The sequence below is a fragment of the Saccostrea echinata genome, unplaced genomic scaffold (genome assembly GCF_033153115.1).
Source record: "Saccostrea echinata isolate AGI-Se365-2 ecotype Australia unplaced genomic scaffold, CSIRO_AGI_Sech_v1 ptg000099l, whole genome shotgun sequence".
Lineage (NCBI taxonomy): Eukaryota > Metazoa > Mollusca > Bivalvia > Ostreida > Ostreidae > Saccostrea > Saccostrea echinata.
Window position 1 is genome coordinate 169,808 of NW_026889848.1, and position 10,625 is coordinate 180,432.

General features: G+C 34.8%; 1 pseudogene; it reads left to right on the forward strand.

The window, feature by feature from the left end:
- The first annotated feature begins 1,751 nt into the window (after positions 1 to 1,751).
- Positions 1,752 to 7,284, forward strand: LOC133177203 (uncharacterized; annotated as a pseudogene).
- Positions 7,285 to 10,625: the final 3,341 nt, after the last annotated feature.

Genomic DNA, 10,625 nt, shown 5'->3' on the forward strand with positions numbered 1-10,625 from the left:
AATACATTTTTCAAGTCAATATGCATTGTACATGTAATAATTTTCAGTGCTGTTTTATTAAGATTAGTACATACTCAAAACACACTTTTAGTTTTAGCTTCTTGAAAAGAAATACTTTTAAATTGTATTTGTCAATCCCAGTCAGAGAGCAGTTCCCAGACTCTGTCCAAGAGTACAGATAGCTCTGCTAGTCCGGATCCGGTGGCAGAACGCATATACTGGAGAGACCAGAATGGCAATGACGGGGGAGTGAGGGACTCTAGATTGTCTTCGTTCAAGCCACGTCTTTCTCATGGCATTTAGCTTGGCTTCTTAACCAGGAACTAATTTGAATGCATTTACTTTTTTCTTATATGAAAAGCCAAAGGCAAAAGAGGGTTGAGTTTGCCAGTAAGAGTGAAAATTGCACACATCCATTACCAGTAATATGAATAATTAAATAAATATCATTTTTTTCTTAATCATAATTTTCTGTTCATCTTTAAGCTCGTAAAAATATTTTGATTGAAACACACACTTCTGCATTCAAATTTTTACTACAAATATGTTATTTTTAGACAGGCAGTTCAAGCATTTCAGAAGTCCGTTGATTTTCGCAGGTGAGTTAAGGCTAGGTATATGCATTTAGATGCAAATAATCTAATTAAAATGCTAAGGACTATATCTATTATACAGAGAAAGTTAAAAACTTATTATTGTCTAATACATACTTGGTACCCACGACATGAGATAGCCAGTACACATTATGACGTCATATTATGACGTCATTGTTCTTGACTACACAAGGCTATAATGGACATCAGCAAAATGTTTCAAGCCAAGGGCATGCTCAATCTTATTTAACTGAAACAATGTATATATAGAAGCAAAATATTCCAAAGTCTGCCGGTATTGCTGTACAAATATCAACAGCTCAATTGTATAATTTCTATTTGTAAAGTTTTAAGTTGAATAAGGGTAAAAATGTACAGTACGGTATGTTTCCTCATATTCCGATTAAATGAGAAAATGCCTAGGATTTGTGCAGTATTTTTTTAATCTATAGAATATTCCTCTTAGCATAATACAATTTCTATGTAAACAAGCATTCTGAGAGTATTGCGTTAGCAATACTAGTCCCCTACCGGCAAGTGTAATCTGATTCCCGTTAAGAATTGAAAATGCCATAATTCCGTCAAAAATTAATGAAGCGGGACGAAATGCAAACTTGAACTATAACTAATCAAGGTAAAGCCACATACCAAAAATCAGCTCAATATCTACAAGCGTTTAGAAGAAAATTGCGGAAAACCCGTAAAAATTGAAAATGCCGTAATTCCGTCAAAAATCAATGAAGCGGAACGAAATGCAAATTTCATCTGTAACTCATCAAGATACACTCACATACCAAAAATCAGCTCAATATCTGCAAGCGTTTAGGAAAAAAGTGCGGAAAACCAAGTGGGAGAGACTGACAGACAGACAGAGGGACAGACAGACAGACAGACGGACAGACGGACGGACAGACTCGGAGGAAACCTATAGTCCCCTCCGGTTTCACCGGTAGGGGACTAAAAATAAATAGGGTAATCCCTTGCGCCAAAGCTGTTTTGTTGATGTGTTCTATTACCTCCAGTAGGTAAGATCAGTGACGTCATAATTTGTACTGGCTATAACATATCGTGGGTACTAAGTATGCATAATAAATATACCTCTTATGAGTTTTTATTAGCTCATTTGCATAGAAACGCCTATACCTAGCCTTAACTCACATGCGTTTGTCTACTGTTCCTGACCCAAGATATAATGCTACATGTACAGACTTGTATGCTCTGATTTCCAAGGGTCGGAATCTGTCATATGCAAACAGCATTGGTACCTGAACAAGATACACTTTTGAAGAGATGTACAAGTAACCTGTGGAGTAATGTTATGAACAAAAGACAGAGACATTTAGCCTGTCAGAGTTGGAATATAATATATGTTTAATTTAGCCTTTTTATGTTGTTTTTTTCCAAAACTTTTTCCCAAATATTGGGTCGGTGGGTTAGTAAAAAAAAATAAATAAAAACAAAATATAAAAAAAACCCTTCACCCTCTCTTAAAAGATAAGAAATTGCATACCAGCTGTGGTATATTTCTGGAGCCAAATTTCTTAAATATCCAATTATAGGATATTACAAAAGCGTATAATCCTAAGATTATAAGATTTAAACTTTTGAAAAAAAAATATCATTTGTTTTGTGGTTATTTGAATTTTTTTTCCAAAATCAGTTTTTTTTCTTCAAATTCTTGAAAATTTGGTTCGACCAATGGTCTTGTAAAACAACTTATAAAAAAAAAAACAAACTATAATTGACAAATATGGGGGGGGGGGGTTATATCAAAACACTTACACACTAATAAGAATGTTACATACATATATAAATTAAATGGCACAAATCCCCTTGCTTGACCAACATTTGTTTGTCAACAGTCCAAATTTTGCAAAAGACATACCTGGTACATTTACAATCATGTAAATTGGAAAAATGCATGAAATATATGGAGATACCGAACAGCACTCAAACCCATAAGTCCATCAAACAATACAAAATAGGAGTAGAGCAAACACGGACCTCTAAAACAGCAGAGGTGGTGTCAGGTGCCATAGAGGAATGAGCATCCCCTGTCAACCGGTCACACCCGCCGTGTGCTCCTTGTCATGATCGGGAAATAACGGAAAAATCCGTCGACAATTCAGTGTTTAAATAATGGCCTAACAATTAGTATGAAAAACGTCAGTTTGCATTACACTCAACGATAAAATCTATTTGCTGACAAGGTCATTGTATCGACAATAGAACTTACGAAATGATGACTTTAAACGAGACTACTGATATTCTTGTTTCATCAGCTTATTTGTTAATAATTTATCTCGTTTTAGAAATTGTACATGTAGAGCATGCTCCTCCATATCGAATCAACTGAGAGATATAAACCCGGTATGCAGGTGATGAAGGTATATTGCTGCATAGGTAGGGAAAGTTGACGATTGAAAAGTTAAAGTCATCACGTTTATCATAAAGCTTGGTTGTTAGATTACCATTAACGTCTTCTTCCAGTGAAATATCCAAATGTGAAACAGATGTGTCAGACTCTGTGGTATCTTTTATCTCAAGCTCACCAGGATATATTGTATCGACATAAGAATGGAAATATCCATTGTTAATTGACTATACGTCGTCGATATATCTAAATGTCGAGTTGAAGGCCACTGCAAGTGTTTTCTTCTTTTCATGTACAAGATTTTGGACAAATTCTGCTTTATATGAATACAAAAAAGGTCTGCTAATAACGGGGCGCAATTGGTACCCATGGGAATTCCCAAAGATTGTTGGAAGACCTGGTCTCCAAAAACCAAATAAATATTGTCAATCAGAAACTCAAGCATCTTTTCAATTTCAACTTCAGAGTACTTGTGTGTACAATAAGAATGTTTTTTAACAAAATAAATTTGCAAATGACCAATGACAAGGTAAGTACATTTACGAGTTCCATTTTTTTTTGAAAAAGCAGCTGTCAATGATATCAAAAAGCCTGGACTTTAATTTATCGTGGGGAATGGTTGTGTATAAAGTTGAAAGGTCGTCCTTTTTTAAGCTGTTGATTTGGTAAAATCTTGTGATTTCAAATGTTCCAAAAGTTCCTTGGAATTTTTAAGTATCCACATCTGATTTACACCACTTCTCAAATATATTGTTGCACAGTACTCTTGAAGTTTCTCCTTCACCACTGTTAATATCTTAGTGAGGAGTAAAGATAGAGGCTTGGTTGTACATTTACTGAAACCCGCTATGTATCTTTGTTTGTAAGGATTTTTATGAAGTTTCGGAATCCAATATAAATATGGTAATTCAAATTCATTTTGGTTGTTTGGAATATTAAAAGTATTCAAAACTGACATATGATTTTGAAGAATTTCTTCCTTAGAAAGGGAACTATGAGTATAAGTTGGATTACCACTTGTAGAATTAAATCCAAGTTCCTCTAAAATACATTTAATATAATGAGCCTTACAAACAAAGACAATGTTGTTAATTACCTGCTTTGTCAGCAGGGACCAGTACGTACTGATCATGTAATCCATCTAATTCTTTTTTCACTTCTGGATTATTAAATACAGAAGGATAGATGGTTCTCATAGTGCCCCTTAATCTTTTAATGCGTGATTTTAACATACATCTGATACATCTAATCAATTCTGACAAGGTGTCAAGGTCTTCTTTTTCATGTCTGGCCCATCGCCTGGCGTTTTCCTCTACAGAATCCATAATATTTATGAAATTCCGACGCCATTTGAAGGATCGGAGTTCCCTATGTTTAGGACCTTTTAAAATTAGTGATCTAAGGTCCTCATTATTAACTATATTTACTTCATCAGTTATAACGCGTCCAGTAGGACTATAGTAATAGGGTGAAGAAGAACATGAACACGATGGAGGATTATGTTTCAGATATTCGATATCCCGGCCCTGTAAAGTTTTCTTGTAATTAAAAAGTTTGGAAGCAATAGTCGATGTATATTTGTAGGAAATACAAGGTGAAGTCTTAAACTTGAAATATGGTGGAATTCAAGACTGGACCCTTTTGTGATTAAGAATATTTCTTATATTTACAGCGTCAATTCCTTTGTTGGCAAATTGAAGTTTTAGGAAAGAACGGATTGTTTTAGCTGCATTTTCTTCAGTAAAACGTGGGGGTTTAAAAAGCCTATGATTTGCAATATTCGTAATCACAGATGCGAGCCTATATTCTGGTTTCAAGGAATCAAAAAATGAACTTTCCTTGATCTTTTCAAAAAGACTATTTAAAAGTTTCAAAGGGACAGAGTAAAGTTTGGTGCGAATATGATGAAGACCTTAACTGTTGATTTACGTGAGGTAATAATGAATTAAAAGAGACATCATGTATTAAAGGTTTATTGTAAGATCGATGCCCATGACTACGCTTACGTCTCTGTATATAGTTAAAAAGTCCCATCACATTTACATTGTTACACTGTGGACTGGAAAGATTTCCAATACTATCGACCTTGTCATTACATTCGTAGGGAAAGGCTGTCCCTAGTTTTCTGATCCAAAATTCTTCTCCTTGTCTACGGAAAGGTGTTACTCAGTGATGGATTGTTTGTGTGGTGGTAAATATTTTCTAGAATTCAAACTTTCATTACAAAATAGAATGATCAGGTAATTTAAAATGCTTGCATAAAAGCTGCTGACCCCCATTATTTATTTGAAATCTATGACCTGATATTCTTATATTAAGTGATCGCTTGGTTTAACCAACATAAAAAAGTCCACAAAGATTACATTCTATTCCGTAAACACCATTAGAAGATTTGCAGTTCAGATTTTCCCAAGTTTTGGTATAGAAGCTCTGTCCAGTAAGATTACTGATGAAAGAAGTGTTATAGTTATCAAAATGTCACAGGTTGTACAGTTTTTCACAGAACACTTTGAAATAGAAGACATGGGACCGGAAAGGGAATCTTCAAATATATCTCTAATAGAAACCTTACATTCTTTCAATTTTTTTTTTTATGAACTAATGGTTTTATCCAAAAACTGGGAATCTGAAGACTGTATATATGACAAATGGTTAATATCCCTGAGGATTATCCGAGGGGCACCGATTGGACTCCTTGAATCTGTGTCCCTTATAGACTCAAAAGAGTGACGCCTTTTTATACTGGGCGACGCGTCTGCCAGTATCATTTCGTTATTCTGTGTACTCATGAATAAATAGTACCGAACGATAAGTATCCTTGAGGACAGACTGTCCACCAGCAGAGATACATCTTCGGTGGTTAAAATGAAATATATGGAGATAACGAACAACACTCAAGCCCAAAAGTCCATCAAACAATACAAAATAGGAGGAGAGCAAACACGGACCTCCAAAACATCAGAGATGGGATTTGGTGCCATGGAGGAGTGAGCATCCCCTGCCGACCGGTCACACCCGCCGTGTGCTCCTTGTCATGATCGGGAAATAACGGAAAAATCCGTCGACAATTCAGCGTGTAAATAATGGCCTAACGATTAGTACGAAAAACGTCAGTCAGCATTTGACTCAGTATATTTTATTGTATTAATTAAATATTGATATTTTAAAATAAAGATAATATTGATATTGAAGCATTTACATGTTTTGTAGGTTGACATTTTGTTTAATCTTGATCATTCTAAGTAAAATGGGGTCTCAATCAGTCAAAAATTTTCATAGGATTAAAGAGGGAAGTACTAAAAAAAACTTTAGAAGAACAACAGACCCAAGATGACCCAATATCATTGTGGCCAATGGGTCTCTTAGACATATGGGTATATGTGACTTTTAAGAAGGTGGGGTGGGGGGGGGGGGCTTATGGTGATTTGGATCTTGGGCTAGAGATTTTGATTTGTATTGAATTTATATACTTAAGACTTTTTTTATAAACATATTTTACATATACTATCTTGTAAATTTCATAAGATCGTTACATTTTTCAACTTACGGTTCTGGGGCATTTTAAACTAAATATTTGTAGTGAATTTCCAAACATTGGAGATATATTGGTCAGCCTATCCCTTGTACGAAAACAATGTTGTTTCCTATGTAATGAGCATCACAAGACTTAAAGCCATTTTGTCTTTTCTGCAAAGCAATACTTATGCTGATAAAGGTGGGCAAATATGGTCTCTTATGAGGAAATTTCCAGATTTCTATAAATAACAACATTATTCATAATCATAAATTACAATGTTATGTTATCTTGTATGGAGGCTCATGTAATCCCAGGCTATTTCATACATTTGGAGCTTTCACAAACAGTACGGGGAAACATGTAATGTTGGTCATCAAGGGAAATCCAAGTGTGCCAACAGATATTATTTTTTTTCAAGTCTCAGTACATGAATATATTTGAAAAATGGCACATTGCTAAATGAAGCTAATTTTTTCTAACACTATGATATATATCATCTTCAGGTATTAATTTTTTACGAAATATTGCTTCACTTCTGTTCAGAAGATAAGCTAACAAGCGTACGCCGTCTTTTGAAACAGATGGAATCCATATCGAAGTCCTTGTTTCCGATATACGAGTCTGTGTCTGTGGACAAACGGACGGTAGCTCCAAAGCATCAGTATTCAGGAATCAGGCAGTTCATCTGTGACAAACCAATACATGTACGTTTTGGTCTGAAGTTGTGGTTACTTGAAGATTCAATTACTGGTTATACCTATGCATTTTTTGTTTTCCTTGGCAAGAAGACAACAGAATGAAAGGACATATCTGGTAAGTGTTGTGAAAAGAACACAGGCCTTTTGGATCGCTTAAATCCGACTTTAATGTGTATAAAAAAGATAATTGTATGGAACTCCTTACATAGGGTACCCGCTTTCGCTAATAAAATACTTTTAAATCAAATGCTCTAGAGATTTACTTTCTATTCATTTCTATTCATATATAATCAATCTACATTACTACCAAAGTTCATTCCGAAATTCCATGTACTTCCCGAGATATGCTGAAATTAATTCCAAAATTGACCTACTTTTTTTATTCGACATTAGCTTGGGCCCTTGTTATTCACAGGTAGACAGACGGTTCTTGAACTGCAGCGAACAGCTGCATAGTATTTGCACAATCTTTCAACATTTTAAAGTTGATTTTTTTTTACTTCAGATCGTAAGGTTAAGTCAGTAATAAATCCTTTCGCGAAAAAAAAAAAAATAGAAAACGTTTGCTTCAACAACTTCACAGCCATGTTTTTTATTGATGTAAAAAGAACTATGATTGAACGAAATTTTCCTGGAATGTATAATATACCTTTTGATTTTTTAAAGAATTATACCGCTAAAATGTTGTTGGTAACTTAGTAAGACCATATAATCAAATCAGATGAAATTTTGTAGAGACTGAGTGCTAAAAAACAAATATTCAGAGACTATAGAATAAATTCCTGGAAGAATTCGTCCCGTCGATCCGGCTTTACAATAAGTGCAACTATTCAGAGGCCCAAGCTAATGTCCAGTAAAAAATAAGGTCAGTTTTGGAATATGATATCAGCATATCTCGGGAAGTATACGGAATTTCGGAAAGAACTTTTGTAGTAACGTAGATTGTTTATATGTAAAATAGTTATGAATAGAAAGTAAAGTTCTAGATCATTTGATTTAAAAGTATTTTATTGGCGAATGTGGACACCCTATGAAAAGAGTTCCATACTTTTATTTTTTTTAACACCTTATTTTTTTTAAAGCGATCTAAGGGCCCGTGAAAAAGAACGAACAGTGATACACAGTGTAAATATGAAAACCATCTATCTTTCTGTGTTCAATGATCCATAAGTGAAAAAAGAATTAGAAAGATTACATGATCAGTACGTACTGGTCCCTGCTGACAAAGCAGGTAATTAACAACATTGTCTTTGTTTGTAAGGCTCATTATATTAAATGTATTTTAGAGGAACTTGGATTTAATTCTACAAGTGGTAATCCAACTTATACTCATAGTTCCCTTTCTAAGGAAGAAATTCTTCAAAATCATATGTCAGTTTTGAATACTTTTAATATTCCAAACAACCAAAATGAATTTGAATTACCATATTTATATTGGATTCCGAAACTTCATAAAAATCCTTACAAACAAAGATACATAGCGGGTTTCAGTAAATGTTCAACCAAGCCTCTATCTTTACTCCTCACTAAGATATTAACAGTGGTGAAGGAGAAACTTCAAGAGTACTGTGCAACAATATATTTGAGAAGTGGTGTAAATCAGATGTGGATACTTAAAAATTCCAAGGAACTTTTTGGAACATTTGAAATCACAAGATTTTACCAAAATCAACAGCTTAAAAAAGGACGACCTTTCAACTTTATACACAACCATTCCCCACGATAAATTAAAGTCCAGGCTTTTTGATATCATTGACAGCTGCTTTTTAAAAAAAAATGGAACTCGTAAATTTACTTACCTTGTCATTGGTCATTTGCAAAATTATTTTGTTAAAAAACATTCTGATTGTACACACAAGTACTCTGAAGTTGACATTAGAAAGATGCTTGAGTTTCTGATTGACAACATCTATGTAATTTTTGGAGACCAGGTCTTCCAACAATCTATTGGAATTCCCATGGGTACCAATTGCGCCCCGTTATTAGCAGACCTTTTTTGTATTCATATGAAGCAGAATTTGTCCAAAATCTTGTACGTGAAAAGAAGAAAACACTTGATGTGGCTTTCGACTCGACATTTTGATATATCGACGACGTATTGTCAATTAACAATGGCTTTTTCCATTCTTATGTCGATACGATATTTCCTTGTGAACTTGAGATAAAAGATACCACAGAGTTTGACACATCTGTTTCACATTTGGATATTTTACTTGAAAAAGACGTTAATGGTAATCTAACAACCAAGCTTAAAGATAAACGTGATGACTAACTTTTCAATCGTCAACTTCCCTTACTTATGCAGCAATATACCTTCATCACCTGCATATGGGGTATATATCTCTCAATTGATTCGATACGCAAGAGCATGCTCTACGTATGTACAATTTCTAAACGAGATAAATTATTGACAAATAAGTTGATGAAACAAGAATATCAGCTGTCTCGTTTAAAGTCATCATTTCGTAAGTTCTATGGTCGATACAATGACCTTGTCAGCAAATACAATTTATCATTGCGTCAAATGCTGACTGACGTTTTTCATACTAATTGTTAGGCCATTATTTACTAACTGAATTGTCGACGGGTTTTTCCGTTATTTCTCGATCATGACAAGGAGCACATGGCGGGTGTGACCGGTCGGCAGGGGATGCTCACTCCTCCATGGCACCTGTTCCCACCTCTGATGTGTAGAGGTCCGTGTTTGCTCTGCTCCTATTTTGTATTGTTTAATGGACTTTTGAGCTTGAATACTGTTCGTTATCTCCATATATTTCATGCCTAGTTGCCTGAAAGACATTGAATTGTTTGAAAAGTTGTTCTTACGAGGAGATTTCTGATGGCATAGGGAAGGTGATTTTGTATATGTATAGTTGAGAAACTGCAAAACTGTAACAGATATATCTCCATCCATAAAGGCTCTGCAATTGGTCATTGTCAAGTAACTGTAAATGAGCGGCCAGACTACAAGAAGAAGGTGTTATTTCAACCAATGGTTGTTCAGGATTACAACAGTAATATGGAGGTGTTGACAAATCCAACCAAATGCTGAACAAGTGTCCATGCTACATTAAGTCAATTTTTCATTTGTGTATATTTTTGTTTTTCATAGTTAAAAGTTTTATGGTTGTGAATTTTTTCATCATTCTCAGAGAGCCCATGAAGTGTAACAGCAGAGGTTCAGTTCAGCTACCTTTTGTCAGCTTGAGAACCGTGAGAATCTTGCAATTTCATTGATGGACTTGGATGTGAATCAACTTCCTCCCCCAGCTAATGAATGGACAGAAACTTCCAAGTACCAAGACTCACTATTACTTTGTTAAATGTGAAGTGCCTCTTTGTCTTCAGAGAGAGAGAAGCTGTTTTCTGAGGTGGCATTCTCCAGAGGGAAATGCAGTTCAGGATTGGGCAAAAGGAAAGAGAAGAAAAAGGAAACTTTGAGG